Source organism: Oncorhynchus clarkii, unplaced genomic scaffold, assembly GCF_045791955.1.
Source record: "Oncorhynchus clarkii lewisi isolate Uvic-CL-2024 unplaced genomic scaffold, UVic_Ocla_1.0 unplaced_contig_8882_pilon_pilon, whole genome shotgun sequence".
In the NCBI taxonomy this organism is placed as follows: domain Eukaryota; kingdom Metazoa; phylum Chordata; class Actinopteri; order Salmoniformes; family Salmonidae; genus Oncorhynchus; species Oncorhynchus clarkii.
In genome coordinates, this window is record NW_027258291.1 from 4,227 (window position 1) to 28,053 (window position 23,827).

Here is a 23,827-nt window from a genome sequence, read left to right on the forward strand (position 1 = left end):
TCTCTCTCTCTCTCTCTCTCTCTCTGATCTCTCTCTCTCTGATCTCTCTCTCTCTCTCTCTGATCTCTCTCTCTCTCTCTCTCTCTCTCTCTCTCTCTCTCTCTCTCTCTCTCTCTCTCTCTCTCTCTCTCTCTCTCTCTCTCACACACACCCACTTTCTGACTATAAAAACATTATCCGACCAGAGATTAAGGGCCAACAAACCTCCAGAAGTCATCTATCGGAGGAACTGCATTCAATTACAGGCCCGGGAATACTTAGCCTGGCCAATCGGAGCCAATAAAATATTATCTTAGCCAATCACACCCAATAAATATTAGTCTGGCCAATCACAGCCTTATAATCCCATTCAACTGACTGGCAGATTTAGGCCAGGAGGGAGCTAAAATGATTTGTGACACACACACCCCGATTTTCTCTCTCTCTCTCTCTCTCACACACACACACACACACACACACACACACATACACATACACACACACACAGTGGATTTTTTTTTTACATTGTCTGCGTCAGAGTCCCATACCCACCAGAGGGAGATGCACACCCTGGCCTTAGTTACCTTAGTTACCTTAGTTACCTTAGTTATCTTAGTTACCTTAGTTATCTTAGTTACCTTAGTTATCTTTATTATCTTAGTTACCTTAGTTATCTTTATTATCTTTATTATCTTAGTTACCTTAGTTACCTTAGTTATCTTAGTTACCTTAGTTACCTTAGTTACCTTAGTTATCTTTAGTATCTTAGTTACCTTAGTTATCTTTATTATCTTAGTTACCTTAGTTATCTTTAGTATCTTAGTTACCTTAGTTATCTTTATTATCTTAGTTACCTTAGTTACCTTAGTTACCTTAGTTATCTTAGTTACCTTAGTTACCTTAGTTACCTTAGTTACCTTAGTTATCTTAGTTATCTTAGTTACCTTAGTTACCTTAGTTACCTTAGTTACCTTAGTTATCTTAGTTATCTTTATTATTTTGGTTAGGTCAGGGTGTGACGAGGGGGGTATGTGTGTTTTTGTCTTGTCTGTTTTGTTTTGTATATCTATGGGGTTTTGATATTGTCTAGGTAAATGTAGGTCTATGGTGGCCTGAATTGGTTCCCAATCAGAGACAGCTGTTTATCGTTGTCTCTGATTGGGGATCCTATTTAGGTTGCCATTTCCATGTTGGTTTGGTGGGTTATTGTGTATGTGTAGTTGCCTGTCAGCACTCGTGTCTTTATAGCGTCACGTTTGTTTAGTGTTCTTCGTGTAAATAAAGAATGTGTTCATATCACGCTGTGCCTCGGTCTCCTCGTTATGACGAATGTGACATGTACAGGACAACCCAGTGGGTACCCACACTTACCACACCCACACACGCTATACCCACACACACACACACCATACCCACACTTACCACACCCACACACACACCATACCCACACCCACACACGCCATACCCACACACACACACACCATACCCACACACACACACCCACACACGCCATACCCACACACACACACACACCATACCCACACACACACACACACCATACCCACACCATACCCATACACACACACCAATCCCCATACTTCCAGGGAAGTTCATTAGTCAGTGATTCGTCTCCAACAGTGTAGCCTAACCCAGCGCTCGCTGCTCGGCCTTCTGGGTACAGACCGAGCGTCCCTCATTTGGGAGTAGGTCACTGCATTGCATTTCCACACTAATTCATTCCATGACGAAGCCCAACGCTGAGACACCCCACTAATGTCTCTGACTGTCTAATTGACTGGGCCTCTTCGCTCTTCACACACCGACTGTCTGTATGTTTAAGACGTCAAATATTCTAACCCAATGGAGATTTCCTCATTAAGCGCATCATTAATTCTATGTAAATGTTCCTGTGGATTCATTAAGTCATTATGACTGAGTGTTGCTGGAGTGAGGGGGAGAGAGAGGGGTGATGAGGAGAGGTGTGAGGGGGAGAGAGAGGGGTGATGGGGAGAGGGGTGAGGGGAGAGAGAGGGGTGATGAGGGGTGATGGGGAGAGAGAGGGGTGATGAGGAGAGGGGGAGAGAGAGGGGAGATGAGGAGAGGGGTGAGGGGGAGAGAGAGGGGTGATGAGGAGAGGTGTAAGGGGGAGAGAGAGGGGTGGTGAGGAGAGGTGTGAGGGGGAGAGAGAGGGGTGATGAGGAGAGGTGTGAGGGGGAGAGAGAGGGGTGATGAGGAGAGGTGTGAGGGGGAGAGAGAGGGGTGATGGGGAGAGAGAGGGGTGATGAGGAGAGGGGGAGAGAGGGGAGATGAGGAGAGGGGTGAGGCGGAGAGAGAGGGGTGATGAGGGGTGATGGGGAGAGAGAGGGGTGATGAGGAGAGGGGTGAGGGGGAGATAGAGGGTGATGAGGGGTGATGGGGAGAGAGAGGGGTGATGAGGAGAGGGGGAGAGAGAGGGGTGATGAGGAGAGGGGGAGAGAGAGGGGAGATGAGGATGAGGGGTGAGGGAGAGAGAGGGGTGATGAGGGGTGATGGGGAGAGAGAGGGGTGATGAGGAGAGGGGGAGAGAGAGGGGAGATGAGGAGAGGGGTGAGGGGGAGAGAGAGGGGTGATGGGGAGAGAGAGGTGTGATGAGGGGTGAGGGGGAGAGAGAGGGGTGATGAGGGGTGATGGGGAGAGAGAGGGGAGATGAGGAAAGGGGTGATGGGGAGAGAGGGGGGTGATGAGGAGAGGGGGAGAGAGAGGGGAGAGAGGGGTGATGAGGAGAGGGGGAGAGAGAGGGGAGATGAGGATGAGGGAGGATGGACTGATCTGCAATACACCTACTGGTCAACACACAGGGGGACTAAACTGACCTGCCAGTGGAGAATTATGCTCCAAATGAGTCCAAGAATCAGTTTATGATTCCCATCAACAATGTCGGCTCCTCCTATATTCACCAGTTCAACCTGCAGAGAAGATACGGGGAGGGAGAGATAGAGGGAGATATACAGGGAGAGAGATATATAGGGAGGGAGATATACAGGGAGATATACAGGGAGAGAGATATACAGGGAGGGAGATATAGAGGGAGATATACAGGGAGGGAGATATACAGGGCGGGAGATATAGAGGGAGATATACAGGGAGAGATAGATGGAGATATACAGGGAGAGAGATATACAGGGAGGGAGATATAGAGGGCGGGAGAGACAGGGAGAGATACAGGGAGGGAGATATAGGGAGGGAGATATACGGGGAGGGAGATATACAGGGAGGGAGATATAGGGAGGGAGATATACAGGGAGGGAGGGAGATACAGGGAGGGAGAGATGGAGGGAGGGAGAGGTATTGGGAGATACAGGGAGGGAGAGATGGAGGGAGGGAGAAATGGAGGGAGATACAGCTAGGGAGAGGGATACAGGGAGGGAGAGATAGAGATACAGGGAGGGAGAGATAGAGATACAGGGAGGGAGGGAGATACAGGGAGGGAGAGATGGAGGGAGGGAGAAATGGAGGGAGATACAGGGAGGGAGAGATAGAGGGAGATACAGGGGGAGATAGAGGGATATACAGGGGAGAGATAGAGGGATATACAGGGGGAGATAGAGGGAGATACAGGGGAGATAGAGGGATATACAGGGGAGAGATAGAGGGATATACAGGGGGAGAGATAGAGGGATATACAGGGGGGAGAGATAGAGGGATATACAGGGGGGAGATAGAGGGATATACAGGGGGAGATATAGAGGGAGATACAGGGGAGAGATAGAGGGATATACAGGGGAGAGATAGAGGGAGATACAGGGAGAGATAGAGGGATATACAGGGAGAGATAGAGGGAGATACAGGGGGAGATAGAGGGATATACAGGGGAGAGATAGAGGGATATACAGGGGGAGATATAAAGGGATATACAGGGGGAGAGAGAGGGATATACAGGGGGAGAGATAGAGGGATATACATGGGGAGAGATAGAGGGATATACAGGGGGGAGAGATAGAGGGATATACAGGGGAGAGATAGAGGGAGATACAGGGGGAGATATAGAGGGAGATACAGGGGAGAGATAGAGGGATATACAGGGGGAGATATAGAGGGATATACAAGGGGAGAGAGAGGGATATACAGGGGGAGATATAGAGGGAGATACAGGGGAGAGATAGAGGGATATACAGGGGGAGAGATAGAGGGATATACAGGGGAGAGATAGAGGGAGATACAGGGAGAGATAGAGGGATATACAGGGAGAGATAGAGGGATATACAGGGAGAGATAGAGGGATATACAGGGAGAGATAGAGGGAGATACAGGGGGAGATAGAGGGATATACAGGGGAGAGATAGAGGGATATACAGGGGGAGATAGAGGGAGATACAGGGGAGAGATAGAGGGATATACAGGGGAGAGATAGAGGGATATACAGGGGAGAGATAGCGGGATATACAGGGGGGAGATAGAGGGATATACAGGGGGAGAGATATAGGGATATACAGGGGGAGATATAGAGGGAGATACAGGGGAGAGATAGAGGGATATACAGGGGGAGATATAGAGGGAGATACAGGGGAGAGATAGAGGGATATACAGGGGGAGATATAGAGGGATATACATGGGGAGAGATAGAGGATATACAGGGGGAGATATAGAGGGAGATACAGGGGAGAGATAGAGGGATATACAGGGGGAGATATAGAGGGAGATACAGGGGAGCGATAGAGGGATATACAGGGGGAGAGAGAGGGAGATACAGGGGAGAGATAGAGGGATATACAGGGGGAGATATAGAGGGAGATACAGGGGAGAGATAGAGGGATATACAGGGGAGAGATAGAGGGATATACAGGGGGAGATATAGAGGGATATACAGGGGGGAGAGATAGAGGGATATACAGGGGGAGAGATAGAGGGATATACAGGGGGGAGATAGAGGGATATACAGGGGGGAGATAGAGGGATATACAGGGGAGAGATAGAGGGATATACAGGGGAGAGATAGAGGGATATACAGGGGGAGATAGAGGGATATACAGGGGGAGATAGAGGGATATACAGGGGAGAGAGAGAGGGATATACAGGGGAGAGATAGAGGGATATACAGGGGGGAGATATAGGGATATACAGGGGGGAGATAGAGGGATATACAGGGGAGAGATAGAGGGATATACAGGGGAGAGATAGAGGGATATACAGGGGGGGAGATAGAGGGAGATACAGGGGGGAGATATAGGGAGAGGGGACGGGATTCAAAAGAGAAAGAGAAAAAGATAGAGGCAGACAAAGAGTTATACCCGAGTTTGCAACCGAGAAAGAGAGAGAAAGAGAGAGAGACAGAGAGAGAGGCAGAGACAGAGAGAGAAAGAGAGAGAGACAGAGAGAGAGAGAAACAGGGAGAGAGAAAGAGAAACAGAGAGAGAAAGAGAGAGAGACAGAGAGAGAGAGACAGAGAGAGACAGAGAGAAAGAGAAACAGAGAGAGAAAGAGAGAGAGAGACAGAGAGAGAGACAGAGAGAGAGAGAGAGAGAGAAACAGGGAGAGAAAAAGAGAAACAGAGAGAGAAAGAGAGAGAGACAGAGAGAGAGACAGAGAGAGAGAGAGAGAGAGAAACAGGGAGAGAAAAAGAGAAACAGAGAGAGAAAGAGAGAGAGACAGAGAGAGAGACAGAGAGAGAGAGAGTGAGAAAGAGAAACAGAGAGAGAGAAAGCATGAGCCAAGATTAATCTAATCTACTGTTTACTTTCAGCTCTACCACCTCCAGAATTTGACTGATGTAAACTCCTGCATTAACATACTGTATCTACACACTATACTGAACACTATTGTTTACATTCGCTTACATAGACATGCAGTCATATATCCCTAATATAACAGAAGAGATACTATCCTCCTCTCCTTCTCATCTTCTCACTCTTCCTCTTCCTCCCCTTCCTCTCTTCCTCCTCCTCTCTTCCTTTCTTCCTCCCCCTCCTCTCTTCCTCCCCTTCCTCTCTTCCTTCTCCTCCTCCTCTCTTCCCCCCTCCTCTCATCCTTCTCCTCCTCTCTTTCTCTCCCTCCTCTCTTCCTCCCCCTCCTCTCTTCCTCCCCTTCCATCTCCCCCTCTTCTCTTCCTCCCCTTCCTCTCTTTCTCCCCCTTCTCTCTTCCTTCTCCTCCTCCTCTCTTCCTCTCTTCCTCCCCCTCCTCTCTTCCTCCCCCTCCTCTCTTCCTTCTCCTCCTCCTCTCTTCCTCCCCTTCATCTCTTCCTTCTCCTCCTCCTCTCTTCCTCTCTTCCTCCCCCTTCTCCTCCTTCCTCTCTTCCTTCTCCTCCTCCTCTCTTCCTCCCCTTCCTGTCTTCCTCCTTCCTCCCCCTTCTCTCTTCTCCTCCTCCTGTCTTCCTCCTCCCCCTCCTCTTCTCCTCCTCCTCTCTTCCTCCTCCTCCTCCTCCTCTCCTCCTCTCTTCATCCCCTCCTCTCTTCCTTCTCCTCTTCCTCCCCTCCTCTCTTCCTCTCCCTCCTCTCTTCCTTCTCCTCTTCCTCTCTTCCTCCCCTTCCTCTCTTCCTTCTCCTCCTCCTCTCTTCCTCCCCTTCCTCTCGTCCTTCTCCTCTTCCTCTCTTCCTCTCTTTCTCCCCCTTCTCTCTTCCTTCTCCTCCTCCTCTCTTCCTCTCTTTCTCTCCCTCTCTTCCTCCCCCTCCTCTCTTCCTCTCTTTCTCTTCCTCCTCTCTTCCTCGTCCCTCTCCTCCTCCTCCTCAGTGTGTGATCTGTTCACTAATACGTACATTGTTCTTCTGTAGGATCTGCAGCGCTCTATTGACATTGTTTAGTGAGTGGACGCGCGTGAATCCTCTCTCCTTCACCTGCAGACTCAGAACACACACACACACACACACACACACACACACACATACACACACACACACAGAAGAGAAGAGATCCTTCAGAACACACAGAGGCTTTATTTACTGAACATGATATTAAAGACTTTGCTCAGGGCCATTGCTGAAAGAGGTTTATATTACAATAAAAGCTATTGTATAAAGTTTAGGACAAAGGTAGAGGAGGAGGAGAAGAAATGCAAGGAGAAAGACAACAGGTTGGTATAATAGGTGAGGAGATAAGTGAGTAGTTGAGGAGATAAGTGGGGTTAGGAGGCAAGGAGGCGAGGAGGCGAGGAGATAAGTGGGGTCAAGAGGATAAGGAAGTGAGGAGATGGAGATACATGGGGCTAGGAGGATAAGGAGGTGATGAGATGAGGGAGATACATGGGGCTAGGAGGATAAGGAGGTGAGGAGATGAGGAGGTGAGGGAGATACATGGGGCTAGGAGGATAAGGAGGTGAGGTGGTGAGGTGAGGGAGATACATGGCGCTAGGAGGATAAGGAGGTGAGGTGGTGAGGGAGATACATGGGGCTAGGAGGATAAGGAGGTGAGGTGATGAGGTGAGGGAGATACATGGGGCTAGGAGGATAAGGAGGTGAGGTGATGAGGAGGTGAGGGAGATACATGGGGCTAGGAGGATAAGGAGGTGAGGAGATGAGGAGGTGAGGGAGATACATGGGGCTAGGAGGATAAGGAGGTGAGGAGATGAGGAGGTGAGGGAGATACATGGGGCTAGGAGGATAAGGAGGTGAGGAGTTGAGGAGGTGAGGGAGATACATGGGGCTAGGAGGATAAGGAGGTGAGGTGATGAGGAAGTGAGGGAGATACATGGGGCTAGGAGGATAAGGAGGTGAGGTGGTGAGGTGAGGGAGATACATGGGGCTAGGAGGATAAGGAGGTGAGGTGGTGAGGGAGATACATGGGGCTAGGAGGATAAGGAGGTGAGGAGATGAGGAGGTAAGGGAGATACATGGGGCTAGGAGGATAAGGAGGTGAGGTGATGAGGTGAGGGAGATACATGGGGCTAGGAGGATAAGGAGGTGAGGAGATGAATGGGGTTAGGAGGATGGTAAGTCCAGGAGGATAATGATGACATTACTGACCAGCTCGTGACCTGCCAGTCCCTCCAGCAGCTCCAGCAGGCGACGGCCATCACACAGGTCGGTGAAGAGGTCCTGGATGGGGGGCTTCCCTGCCTGAGGAAACAGGGCACAACACATCACTACAGGATACACAGGAACGATGTCAGTTCAAATCCTGAGCAGAGCAAGACAAAATGGGAGATGTGCTGGTTTTTCTGGTTTCAGACCCTAGGTACCATAATATCCTGTCGGTGTGCCTTTGAGCAAGGTCAACCCATCATGACACTCCGACAGACATATCTCCAATACTAACACAGAGAGACGTATCTCCAATACTAACACTGAGAGACATAGCTCCAATACTAACACAGAGAGACGTATCTCCAATACTAACACTGAGAGACATAGCTCCAATACTAACACTGAGAGAAGACATATCTCCAATACTAACACTGAGAGACATAGCTCCAATACTAACACAGAGAGACGTATCTCCAATACTAACACTGAGAGACATAGCTCCAATACTAACACAGAGAGAAGACATATCTCCAAACTGACACAGAGAGACAAATCTCCAATACTAACACTGAGAAGACATATCTCCAAACTGACACAGAGAGACATAGCTCCAATACTAACACAGAGAGAAGACATATCTCCAAACTGGCACAGAGAGACATAGCTCCAATACTAACACAGAGAGAAGACATATCTCCAAACTGACACAGAGAGACATAGCTCCAATACTAACACAGAGAGAAGACATATCTCCAATACTGACACTGAGAGAAGACATATCTCCAAACTGACACAGAGAGACATGACTCCAATACTAACACTGAGAGAAGACACATCTCCAATACTAACACTGAGAGACATATCTTCAATACTAACACAGAGAGATATATATCCGATACTAACACAGAGACATATCTCCAATACTAACACTGAGAGAAGACATATTTCCAACAATGACACAGAGAGACAAATCTCCAATACTGACACAGAGAGACATATCTCCAATACTAACACAGAGAGACATATCTCCAATACTAACACTGAGAGACATATCTCCAATACTGACCCAGAGAGACACATCTCCAATACAGACACAGAGAGACATATCTCCAATACTGACACAGAGAGACATATCTCCAATACTAACACTGAGAGAAGACATATCTCCAATACTAACACTGAGAGAAGACATATCTCCAATACTAACACTGAGAGAAGACATATCTCCAATACTAACCCTGAGACACATATCTCCAATACTGACACTGAGAGACATATCTCCAATACTAACACTGAGAAACATAGCTCCAATACTAACACTGAGAGACATATCTCCAATACTAACACTGAGAGACATATCTCCAATACTGACACTGAGAGACATATCTCCAATACTAACACAGAGAGACAAATCTCCAATACTAACACTGAAAGACATATCTCCAATACTAACACAGAGAGACATATCTCCAACACTAACACAGAGAGACATATCTCCAATACTAACACAGAGAGACAAATCTCCAATACTAACACTGAGAGACATATCTCCAACACTAACACAGAGAGACATATCTCCAACACTAACACTGAGAGACATATCTCCAATACTAACACTGAGAGACATATCTCCAATACTAACACAGAGAGACAAATCTCCAATACTAACACTGAGAGACATATCTCCAACACTAACACTGAGAGACATATCTCCAATACTAACACTGAGAGACATATCTCCAATACTGACACTGAGAGACATATCTCCAATACTAACACAGAGAGACAAATCTCCAATACTAACACTGAAAGACATATCTCCAATACTAACACAGAGAGACATATCTCCAACACTAACACAGAGAGACATATCTCCAATACTAACACAGAGAGACAAATCTCCAATACTAACACTGAGAGACATATCTCCAACACTAACACAGAGAGACATATCTCCAACACTAACACTGAGAGACATATCTCCAATACTAACACTGAGAGACATATCTCCAATACTAACACTGAGAGACATATCTCCAACACTAACACAGAGAGACATATCTCCAACACTAACACTGAGAGACATATCTCCAATACTAACACAGAGAGACATATCTCCAATACTAACACAGAGAGACATATCTCCAACACTAACACTGAGAGAAGATGTAGCTACAGTCAGTTATCTAATCTAGTATGAAGGGTGTACTGGTGGTATCTATACAGGAGCAGGTTAACCTCTGAAGTCCTGCTCTGTGATAAATGTCTTCTGTTGCAGACTTCACAATAACTTCCAGGTCGTTGTTTTATGCAACGCAAATCAAAATGAAAAGACAGAAACATCGTGTTTTTCCAGCAAAATCATCTTTCATTTCACAAGTATTCCCAGTCAGAGGGTAAAGTACGTATGTCTCCTAAATAGCATCCTCTTCCCTATATAGTGCACTACTTTTGACTACAGTGCTATGGGCCCTGGTCAAAAGTAGTGCACTATATAGGGAATAGGGTGCCATTTGGGATGCATGCTGTGATGTCATGAATATAAGTGTTCCCTCATCTCCATGCCTATTCTCTACACTGCTACAGATGTAGGGTCTTTCATTTGACCTGTATTGCCACAGCTAAATAATCCTGCAGCAACAGGATTTGAATGTTTAGTCCATAATGTTGCTTGATGGAGGTGAGGCTGTTAATATGACCGTGTGTTGGTGTAGGTTTCCAGTAAATTTATGTAAATCACAAAGCTCATCTGCATTCCCTGCGATGCAGTAAAATTCTCAGCAACAAAAGAGAGATCAAATTAAGATTATACATCTGTACTTATCATGTCTGCTAAAACTGCCAAGTCTATGTTTCTGCTCTGGTTCGGAATCAGATCCAAACTGAATATTACTTCACTGTCTGAAACAGTAGCGAATCTGACTGATTCAGTGTGGATTTCAGGCTAGCGCTGTTCAATTCTACAGTTCACAGTTCTCTTCGTGGCTCTGCCTGTCTGTCTGTCTGCCTGTCTGTCTGTCTGTCTGTCTGTCTGTCTCGATCCATCTTGCCGCCTCTCCACATCCCTCCCTCCTCTGCCTCTCCCCGTCTCCCTCCCTCCCTCCTCTGCCTCTCCCCCTCTCTCTCTCTAACTCCCTCCCTCCTCTGCCTCTCCCCCTCTCTCTCTACCTCCCTCCTCTGCCTCTCCCTCTCTCTCTAACTCCCTCCCTCCCTCCTCTGCCTCTCCCCCTCTCTCTCACCCTCCCTCCTCTGCCTCTCCCTCTCTCTCTAACTCCCTCCCTCCCTCCTCTGCCTCTCCCCCTCTCTCTCTCCCTCCCTCCTCTGCCTCTCCCCCTCTCTCTCTCCCTCCCTCCTCTACCTGTCCCTCTCTCTCTACCTCCCTCCTTTGCCTCTCCCCTCTCTCTACCTCCCTCCATCTCTCCTCTGCCCCTCCCTCTCTCCCTCCCTCCCTCCTCTGCCTCTCCCCGTCTCTCTCTCCCTCCCTCCTCTGCCTCTCCCCCTCTCTCTCTCCCTCCCTTTCTCCTCTGCCCCCTCCCTCCTCTGCCTCTCCACATCTCTCCCTCCCTCCCAGTCTGTTTGTTTATGTTAGGATTATCTCTGGGGAGGCTGTCCACTGTCCACGGCCATGCCCTTGGGTTGGGACACTGGCTTTAACCCTTTGCAGTAGTGTGGCTCCCTCCCTCCCCGCTCTGCCCCTCCCTCCCTCCCTCCCTCCCTCCCTCCCTCCCTCCCTCCCTCCCTCCCTCCCTATCCCTCCCTCCCTCCCTCCCTCCCTACCTTTCTCCCTACCTCCCTCCCTCCCTCCCTCCCTCCCTCCCTCCCTCCCTCCCTCCCTCCCTCCCTCCCTCCCTCCCTCTCCACATCTCTCCCTCCCTACCTTTCTACTTCCCTCCCTCCCTCTCTTCCAGTCTGTTTTTTATGTTAGTATTATCTCTAGGCAGTCTGTCCACGGCCGTGCCCTTGGGTTGGCACGCTGGCTTTACCCCTTTGAGCCCGACCCCTTCCTGCCCCCTAGTGTGTGTGTGTCTGTGTGTGTGTGTGTGTGTGTGTGTGTGTGTGTGTGTGTGTGTGTGTGTGTGTGTCGCCCCATGCCTCTTCCAGTGACTCAATAAAGGCCTCGGTCTCCAGACAGACCACAATGCCTTGGGGGCGGCGAATTGATTTCCTTAGAAAAGATGAGCCTATTGCCACATCTGAACTCTGACAAAAACAGGGAGAGTGGGAGGGGACTGTTAATGAGGTTTGGAGAGAATGGACACCATGTTTTCTCTCTTTCTCTCTCTCTGTCATCCACTCTCTGTCTTCCACTCTCTCTTGTCATCCACTCTCTGTCTTCCACTCTCTCTGTCATCCACTTTCTGTCTTCCTGTCTTCCACTCTCTCTGTCTTCCACTCTCTCTGTCTTCCACTCTCTCTGTCTTCCAACCACTCTCTGTCATCCACTCTCTCTGTCAACCACTCTCTGTCATCCACTCTCTGTCATCCACTCTCTGTCATCCACTCTCTGTCTTCCTCTCTCTGTCTTCCACTCTATCTGTCTTCCACTCTCTGTCTTCCACTCTCTGTCATCCACTCTCTGTCATCCACTCTCTGTCATCCACTCTCTCTCATCCACTCTTTGTCTTCCACTCGCTGTCTTCCACTCGCTGTCTTCCACTCTCTGTCATCCCCTCTCTCTGTCATCCACTCTCTGTCATCCACTCTCTGTCATCCACTCTCTGTCTTCCACTCTCTCTGTCTTCCACTCTCTGTCATCCCCTCTCTCTGTCATCCACTCTCTGTCATCCACTCTCTGTCATCCACTCTCTGTCATCCACTCTCTGTCTTCCACTCTCTCTGTCTTCCACTCTCTCTGTCATCCACTCTCTCTGTCTTCCACTCTCTCTGTCATCCACTCTCTCTGTCATCCACTCTCTGCCTTCCACTCTCTCTGTCATCCACTCTCTGTCATCCACTCTCTGTCATCCACTCTCTGTCTTCCACTCTCTCTGGCTTCTACTCTCTCAGTCTTCCACTCTCTCTGTCTTCCACTCTCTCTGTCTTCCACTCTCTGTCATCCACTCTCTGTCATCCACTCTCTGTCTTCCTCTCTCTGTCTTCCACTCTCTCTGTCTTCCACTCTCTGTCATCCACTCTCTGTCTTCCACTCTCTCTGTCTTACACTCTCTGTCATCCACTCTCTGTCATCCACTCTCTGTCATCCACTCTCTGTCATCCACTCTCTCTGTCATCCACTCTCTGTCTTCCACTCTCTCTGTCATCCACTCTCTCTGTCATCCACTCTCTCTGTCTTCCACTCTCTCTGTCATCCACTCTCTCTGTCATCCACTCTCTGTCTTCCACTCTCTCTGGCTTCCACTCTCTGGATTCCACTCTCTGGATTCCACTCTCTCTCTCATCCACTCTCTGTCTTACACTCTCTCTGTCATCCACTCTCTGTCTTCCTCTCTCTGTCATCCACTCTCTCTGTCATCCACTCTCTCTGTCCTCCACTCTCTGTCTTCCACTCTGCCTTCCACTCTCTCTGTCATCCACTCTCTGTCATCCACTCTCTGTCTTCCACTCTCTCTGTCATCCACTCTCTCTGTCTTCCACTCTCTCTGTCTTCCACTCTCTCTGTCATCCACTCTCTGTCTTCCACTCTCTGTCTTCCACTCTCTCTGGCTTCCACTCTCTGGATTCCACTCTCTCTCTCATCCACTCTCTGTCTTACACTCTCTCTGTCATCCACTCTCTGTCATCCACTCTCTGTCTTCCACTCTCTCTGTCATCCACTCTCTCTGTCATCCACTCTCTGGCTTCCACTCTCTCTGTCATCCACTCTCTCTGTCTTCCACTCTCTCTCTCTTCCACTCTCTCTGTCTTCCACTCTCTCTGTCATCCACTCTCTCTGTCATCCACTCTCTGTCATACACTCTCTGTCTTCCACTCTCTGTCTTCCACTCTCTCTGTCATCCACTCTCTGTCTTTCACTCTCTGTCTTCCACTCTCTCTCTCTGTCCCTTTCTCTCTGCTTCCACTCTCTGTCTTACACTCTCTCTGTCATCCACTCTCTGTCTTACACTCTCTCTGTCATCCACTCTCTGGCTTCCACTCTCTCTGTCATCCACTCTCTCTGTCATCCACTCTCTCTGTCATCCACTCTCTCTGTCATCCACTCTCTGGCTTCCACTCTCTCTGTCTTCCACTCTCTTTGTCATCCACTCTCTGGCTTCCACTCTCTGTCTTCCACTCTCTCTGTCATCCACTCTCTCTGTCATCCACTCTCTCTCTTCCACTCTCTCTCTCTTCCCCTCTCTCTCTCTTCCCCTCTCTGTCTTACACTCTCTGTCTTACACTCTCTGTCTTACACTCTCTCTGCTATCCACTCTCTGTCTTCCACTCTCTCTGTCATCCACTCTCTCTGTCTTCCATTCTCTCTTCCACTCTCTCTGTCATCCACTCTCTGTCTTCCACTCTCTCTGTCATCCACTCTCTGTCATACACTCTCTGTCATACACTCTCTGTCTTCCTCTCTCTGTCATCCTCTCTCTGTCATACACTCTCTGTCTTCGACTCTCTGTCTTCCACTCTCTCTGTCATCCACTCTCTCTCTTCCACTCTCTCTGCTTCCACTCTCTGTCTCACAGCAATCTATACATACACACTGCAATCTATATTGCATACACACTGCAATCTATATTACACACACACTGCAATCTATATTACATACACACACTGCAATCTATATTACATACACACACTGCAATCTATATTACACACACACACTGCAATCTATATTACATACACACACTGCAATCTATATTACATACACACACTGCAATCTATATTATACACACACTGCAATCTATATCACACACACTGCAATCTATATCACATACACACACTGCAATCTATATCACACACACACTGCAATCTATATCACACACACACTGCAATCTATATCACACACACACTACAATCTATATTACACACACTGCAATCTATATCACACACACTGCAATCAATCTATATTACATACACACACTGCAATCTATATTACACACACACTGCAATCTATATCACACACACACTACAATCTATATTATACACACACTGCAATCTATATTACACACACTGCAATCTATATTACATACACACACTGCAATCTATATTACACACACACTGCAATCTATATCACACACACACTACAATCTATATTATACACACACTGCAATCTATATCACACACACTGCAATCTATATTACACACACACTGCAATCTATATTACACACACACTGCAATCTATATTACACACACACACTGCAATCTATATCACACACACTGCAATCTATATCACACACACTGCAATCTATATTACACACACACTGCAATCTATATTACACACACACTGCAATCTATATTACACACACACTGTAATCTATATCACACACACTGCAATCTATATCACACACACTGCAATCTATATTACACACACACTGCAATCTGTATTACATACACACACTGCAATCTATATTACATACACACACTGCAATCTATATTACACACACACTGCAATCTATATTATACACACACACACACACACACACTGCAATCTATATCACACACACTGCAATCTATATTACACACACACTACAATCTATATTATACACACACTGCAATCTATATCACACACACTGCAATCTATATTACACACACACTGCAATCTATATCACACACACACTGCAATCTATATCACACACACACTACAATCTATATTACACACACTGCAATCTATATCACACACACTGCAATCTATATTACATACACACACTGCAATCTATATTACACACACACTGCAATCTATATCACACACACACTACAATCTATATTATACACACACTGCAATCTATATCACACACACACTACAATCTATATTACACACACTGCAATCTATATCACACACACTGCAATCTATATTACATACACACACTGCAATCTATATTACACACACACTGCAATCTATATCACACACACACTACAATCTATATTATACACACACTGCAATCTATATCACACACACTGCAATCTATATTACACACACACTGCAATCTATATTACACACACACACTGCAATCTATATTACACACACACACTGCAATCTATATCACACACACTGCAATCTATATCACACACACTGCAATCTATATCACACACACTGCAATCTATATTACACACACACTGCAATCTATATTACACACACACTGCAATCTATATTACACACACTGCAATCTATATTACACACACACTGCAATCTATATTACATACACACACTGCAATCTATATTACACACACACTGCAATCTATATTATACACACACACACACACACACTGCAATCTATATTACACACACACTGCAATCTATATTACACACACACACACACACCACAATCTATCCTACACACACTGCAATCTATATTACACACACACACACACACACACACACACATACACACGCACACACACACAATCTATATTATACACACACAGCAATCTCTTTTCTGTCCATTTCAAATGCAAGCATATGTTCTCTCATTATACATAAACACAGACACACACACCCACTCACTCAAGGGATTTTGTTACCAGGGGGATAACAGTGGGAGTGTGGCAGATTCTATCTCCTTCTCTTTTCCTCTCTCACTCCTTGTTTCCTGTCTCAAATTCTCTCAGATTATCACTTTCATCCTTCTGTCTCTCTTCCTGCCCCTCGTCTGAACTCTTCCCTCCTCTATTCCTCCTTCCCTCTCATTCCTCCTCTCCTCTTCCCTTTCTCCTCTCCTCTCTCCTCTCCTCTCCTCTCCTCTCCTCTCCTCTCCTCTCCTCTCCTCTCTGTGTGTGTGTCTGTCTGCTGCCCCCGTCTGCCTTAATCTCCAGGCGGGAGATGAGACTGCCGTTCAATAGATTCCTCCACACCACACCTGAGCCCTGGTCGGCATGGTAACAGCACACCTCCAGCCTCCCCTAATCAAGTCGGAAAATAACGGAATGTGTCTCTCTAGGTTTTTGGGGGATGCTAGGGATGTCACACAGAGATACACACTCATACAGACAGACACACTGATATAGACACGCACACTCATAAACACACACACACACACACAGACATCTAGACAGACACACATCTAGACAGACATCTAGACAGACACATCTAGACAGACACACATCTAGACAGACACACATATACACAAACACACATCTAGACAGACATCTAGACAGACACACATCTAGACACACATCTAGACAGACATCTAGACTGACATCTAGACAGACATCTAGACAGACCCACATCTATACAGACAGACATCTATGCAGACAGACATCTATGCAGACAGACATCTAGACACACATCTAGACAGACACACATCCAGACAGACAGACATCTAGACACACATCTAGACAGACACACATCTAGACAGACACACATCCAGACAGACACATCCAGACAGACAGGTACACACACTAACAGACACATTATCCACATGAAGACAGACAGGTACACACACTAACAGACACATTATCCACATGAAGACAGACAGGTACACACACTAACAGACACACTATCCACATGAAGACAGACAGGTACACACACTAACAGACACATTATCCACATGAAGACAGACAGGTACACACACTAACAGACACATTATCCACATGAAGACAGACAGGTACACACACTAACAGACACACTATCCACATGAAGACAGACAGGTACACACACTAACAGACACATTATCCACATGAAGACAGACAGGTACACACACTAACAGACACACTATCCACATGAAGACAGACAGGTACACACACTAACAGACACACTATCCACATGAAGACAGACAGGTACACACACTAACAGACACACTATCCACATGAAGACAGACAGGTACACACACTAACAGACACACTATCCACATGAAGCCAGACAGGTACACACACTAACAGACACACCATCCACATGAAGACAGACAGGTACACACACTAACAGACACACTATCCACATGAAGACAGACAGGTACACACACTAACAGACACATAATCCACATGAAGACAGACAGGTACACACACTAACAGACACACTATCCACATGAAGACAGACAGGTACACACACTAACAGACACATTATCCACATGAAGACAGACAGGTACACACACTAACAGACACATTATCCACATGAAGACAGACAGGTACACACACTAACAGACACATTATCCACATGAAGACAGACAGGTACACACACTAACAGTCACATTATCCACATGAAGACAGACAGGTACACACACTAACAGACACATTATCCACATGAAGACAGACAGGTACACACACTAACAGACACACTATCCACATGAAGACAGACAGGTACACACTAACATACACACTATCCACATGAAGACAGACAGGTACACACACTAACAGACACATTATCCACATGAAGACAGACAGGTACACACTAACAGACACACTATCCACATGAAGACAGACAGGTACACACTAACAGACACACTATCCACATGAAGACAGACAGGTACACACACTAACAGACACACTATCCACATGAAGACAGACAGGTACACACACTAACAGACACACTATCCACATGAAGACAGACAGGTACACACACTAACAGACACACTATCCACATGAAGACAGACAGGTGCACACACTAACAGACACACTATCCACATGAAGACAGACAGGTACACACACTAACAGACACATTATCCACATGAAGACAGACAGGTACACACACTAACAGACACATTATCCACATGAAGACAGACAGGTACACACACTAAAAGACAGACTATCTACATGAAGACAGACAGGTACACACTATCCACATGAAGACAGACAGGTACACACACTAACAGACACATTATCCACATGAAGACAGACAGGTACACACTAACAGACACACTATCCACATGAAGACAGACAGGTACACACTAACAGACACACTATCCACATGAAGACAGACAGGTACACACACTAACAGACACACTATCCACATGAAGACAGACAGGTACACACACTAACAGACACACTATCCACATGAAGACAGACAGGTACACACACTAACAGACACACTATCCACATGAAGACAGACAGGTGCACACACTAACAGACACACTATCCACATGAAGACAGACAGGTATACACACTAACAGACACATTATCCACATGAAGACAGACAGGTACACACTAACAGACACACTATCCACATGAAGACATTTCATCCTGGTCACTGACATGTTAACACACACACAGGCAGACGTACACACACACGCATGAACACCAGAACACACACACACACAGGCAGACGTACACACACACACGGGCAGCAAGGTAAGCACCCACACCAGCACAAATACACACCTAACACCCTCCTCACTCTATTCACAGTGACAACCACCAGTAATAACTAACCACTGTGTCACAGAACATCTCAATCTACAGGAAGAGTTCTCCATCACCATCATCACCATTACCATCATCATCATCATCATCATCACCATCATCATCACCATCATCATCATCGCTCCATCAGCTGCTTCTAATCCCAGCTCCATCATGGTTCCACCATGACTATTATCTAGTCATTGATTGGTCAGGAGAATGGCTTGGGGAACCCCATCAAAATAGAATCCTATTACCTGCTGTATATATAGTACACTAGGTTAATGGGCTCTGGTCAGAGGTAATACACTGTAAAGGGACTAGTCTTCCATTTGGGGGAACAACTAACAACCTTCCTTCCTGGATGGAGGAACCAGTTTCAATCTAACACTGTGTTCCATTTGGGGGAACAACTAACAACCTTCCTTCCTGGATGGGAGAAACAGTTTCAATCTAACACTGTGTTCCATTTGGGGGAACAACTAACAACCTTCCTTCCTGGATGGGAGAAACAGTTTCAATCTAACACTGTGTTCCATTTGGGGGAACAACTAACAACCTTCCTTCCTGGATGGGAGAAACAGTTTCAATCTAACACTGTGTTCCATTTGGGGGAACAACTAACAACCTTCCTTCCTGGATGGGAGAAACAGTTTCAATCTAACACTGTGTTCCATTTGGGGGAACAACTAACAACCTTCCTTCCTGGATGGGAGAAACAGTTTCAATCTAACACTGTGTTCCATTTGGGGGAACAACTAACAACCTTCCTTCCTGGATGGGAGAAACAGTTTCAATCTAACACTGTGTTCCATTTGGGGGAACAACTAACAACCTTCCTTCCTGGATGGAGGAACCAGTTTCAATCTAACACTGTGTTCCATTTGGGGGAACAACTAACAACCTTCCTTCCTGGATGGGAGAAACAGTTTCAATCTAACACTGTGTTCAATTTGGGGGAACAACTAACAACCTTCCTTCCTGGATGGGAGAAACAGTTTCAATCTAACAATGTGTTCCAAATGCCTTTCATATACAGTGCACTACTATTGACCCTGTGCACCCCCCCCCCCCCCATCCTAAAGTAGTGCACTAAATAGGGAACAGGGTTCTATAGGACTCTGATCTAAAGTAGTGCACTAAATAGGGAACAGGGTTATATAGGACTCTGATCTAAAGTAGTGCACTAAATAGGGAACAGGGTTCTATAGGACTCTGATCTAAAGTAGTGCACTAAATAGGGGACAGGGTTCTATAGGACTCCGGTCTAAAGTAGTGCACTAAATAGGGAACAGGGTTCTATAGGACTCTGGTCTAAAGTAGTGCACTAAATAGGGAACAGGGTTCTATAGAACTCTGATCTAAAGTAGTGCACTAAATAGGGGACAGGGTTCTATAGGACTCCGGTCTAAAGTAGTGCACTAAATAGGGAACAGGGTTCTATAGGACTCTGGTCTAAAGTAGTGCACTAAATAGGGAACAGGGTGCCATTTCAGATGCAGGATGCGTAATTGAATTACTCTTCATTCATGGAGAAGCACTGCCTTTTCAATCATTCTAGACATGTCTCTCAATGTGAATGGTCTGAGGCTTAGCTGATGTTATTGTCTGCAGGTCAATTTGCCCTGTGGAGGTCGATTATATTCTATTCTACTGGAAAAGTTCATATTGATTTCAACTGTGCTGGTCTGGGAGAAACCACAACAGAACAATAACTTAGTCCTATATTGTTACTAGGTGGTCTGGGAGAAACCACAACAGAACAATAACATAGTCCTATATTGTTACTAGGTGGTCTGGGAGAAACCACAACAGAACAATAACATAGTCCTATATTGTTACTAGGTGGTCTGGGAGAAACCACAACAGAACAATAACATAGTCCTATATTGTTACTAGGTGGTCTGGGAGAAACCACAACAGAACAATAACTTAGTCCTATATTGTTACTAGGTGGTCTGAGAGAAACCACAACAGAACAATAACTTAGTCCTATATTGTTACTAGGTGGTCTGGGAGAAACCACAACAGAACAATAACATAGTCCTATATTGTTACTAGGTGGTCTGGGAGAAACCACAACAGAACAATAACTTAGTCCTATATTGTTACTAGGTGGTCTGGGAGAAACCACAACAGAACAATATCATAGTCCTATATTGTTACTAGGTGGTGTGGAAGAAACCACAACAGAACAATAACTTAGTCCTATATTGTTACTAGGTGGTCTGGGAGAAACCACAACAGAACAATAACATAGTCCTATATTGTTACTAGGTGGTCTGGGAGAAACCACAACAGAACAATAACTTAGTCCTATATTGTTACTAGGTGGTCTGGGAGAAACTACAACAGAACAATAACTTAGTCCTATATTGTTACTAGGTGGTCTGGGAGAAACTAAATGAAACTGAAATGAAAATCTATTGTTTTGTTCAAACAATATAGTGCACTACTTTAGACCAGAGCCCTATGGGGTAGTGCACTACTTTAGACCAGATCCCTATGGGGTAGTGCACTACTTTAGACCAGAGCCCTATGGGGTAGTGCACTACTTTAGACCAGAGCCCTATGGGGTAGTGCACCACTTTAGGCCAGAGCCCTATGTGGTAGTGCACTACTTTAGACCAGAGCCCTATGGGGTAGTGCACTACTTTAGGCCAGAGCCCTATGGGGTAGTGCACTACTTTAGGCCAGAGCCCTATGGGGTAGTGCACTACTTTAGACCAGAGCCCTATGGGGTAGTGCACTACTTTAGACCAGAGCCCTATGGGGTAGTGCACTACTTTAGACCAGAGCCCTATGGGGTAGTGCACCACTTTAGACCAGAGCCCTATGGGGTAGTGCACTACTTTAGACCAGAGCTCTATGGGGTAGTGCACTACTTTAGACCAGAGCCCTATGGGGTAGTGCACTACTTTAGACCAGAGCCCTATGGGGTAGTGCACTACTTTAGACCAGAGCCCTATGGGGTAGTGCACTACTTTAGACCAGAGCCCTATGTGGTAGTGCACTACTTTAGACCAGAGCCCTATGGGGTAGTGCACTACTTTAGACCAGATCCCTATGGGGTAGTGTACTATAAAGGGAACAGGGTGCCATTTGGGACACATGGCTGTCAGTTCATTTTCTCTCCAGCAGCCTGACAACACAGGTAGGTAGGAGGACAGCCTTCTGAATTGGCAAAACAAGAACAGAGCCAGACAGTCTGACGTGTGTGTGTGTGTGTGTGTGTGTGTGTGTGTGTGTGTGTGTGTGTGTGTGTGTGTGTGTGTGTGTGTGTGTGTGTGTGTGTGTCTGTGTCTGTGTGTGTGTGTGTGTGTGTGTGTGTGTGTGTGTGTGTGTGTGTGTGTGTGTGGTGTGTGTGTGTGTGGTACCTTAGTAAACTGTGAGTTTATCCATTTTGAGAAAGTCTTCTTTTGAACGTCTTCTCTTTCATCTGTGAGGAAAAGACAATGACAAGATAAATGAACAGGAGGGAAGGAAGGAGTCTGGGATGAACTGGTTACAGTCTGACGTTAGGATTGTTTAACGATACTATACACACACAGAGACACACACAATGTCTCTCTCTCTCTCACACACACACACAATGTCTCTCTCTCTCCCTCTCTCCCTCTCTCACACACAGAATGTCTCTCTCTCTCCCTTTCTCTCTCTCTCCCTCTCTCACACACACAATGTCTCTCTCTCTCTGTCTGTCCCCCAAGACAGAACCAGTGGTCTCTCTCTCTCTCTCTCTCTCTCTCTCTCTCTCTCTCTCTCTCTCTCTCTCTCTCTCTCTCTCTCTCTCTCTCTCTCTCTCTCTCTCTCTCTCTCTCTCTCTCTCTCTCTCTCTCTCTCTCTCTCTCTCTCTCTCTCTCTCTCTCTCTCTCTCTAGCGTGGTGACTAGATTCATAAGACTTATGCAAGGCAGGTAGGCATAAACATGGGGTTACATCTACTCTTGTCCCAGCTGTAATACTGTGATAGCCACTACTACTCAGACACAGACCCACTGCCCCGCTGACAGCCATGTGCAGTGAGCAGTAGCAGCTGTCTCTCTGTATTCCGTTCTCTCACTGACCCTGGCTGCTAGACTCACTTGTGCGAATAAATGCCAGGACATGTGTAGGTGGTGTGAATGTGAGGTATAGCCAGAAGCTGTAATACTTTAATAGCCAATCATAGACAATCCTTCCCAATAGCACTAACACTATAACAGCCAATTGGGACCTTGTTGACAGCCCTATAAGGACCAGCTGAAGGGGAGTCGCCTGATGATTTCAACTGGGTTCTTCCCTTGCTCCATGTTCACTGCAAACTTCAGTCTGAGACGCCCTTCGTTTAAGTCCTTTGTTGTGATGTCATAATGAAGGGTGTTGTACAAAACAAAGTCATCAGCAATTGAATCACCTCTATCAAATCAGAGTATCAAAGACAATGACGCATTTTCAAAATGCCGCTTTACCCACGTGTGTCCTGACTCTGGTCTTCAGATCCA

The 23,827-nt window shown here is 46.3% G+C and overlaps 1 long non-coding RNA gene across 1 annotated transcript; it reads right to left on the reverse strand.

The window, feature by feature from the left end:
* Positions 1-2,829: 2,829 nt before the first annotated feature.
* LOC139396488 (uncharacterized) lies at positions 2,830-22,786 on the reverse strand. Its single transcript, XR_011630756.1, has 4 exons — positions 22,722-22,786; positions 7,912-8,004; positions 6,709-6,786; positions 2,830-2,924 (listed from the first exon to the last, which is right to left on the reverse strand). It is a non-coding gene; the product is annotated as an uncharacterized lncRNA (long non-coding RNA).
* Positions 22,787-23,827: the final 1,041 nt, after the last annotated feature.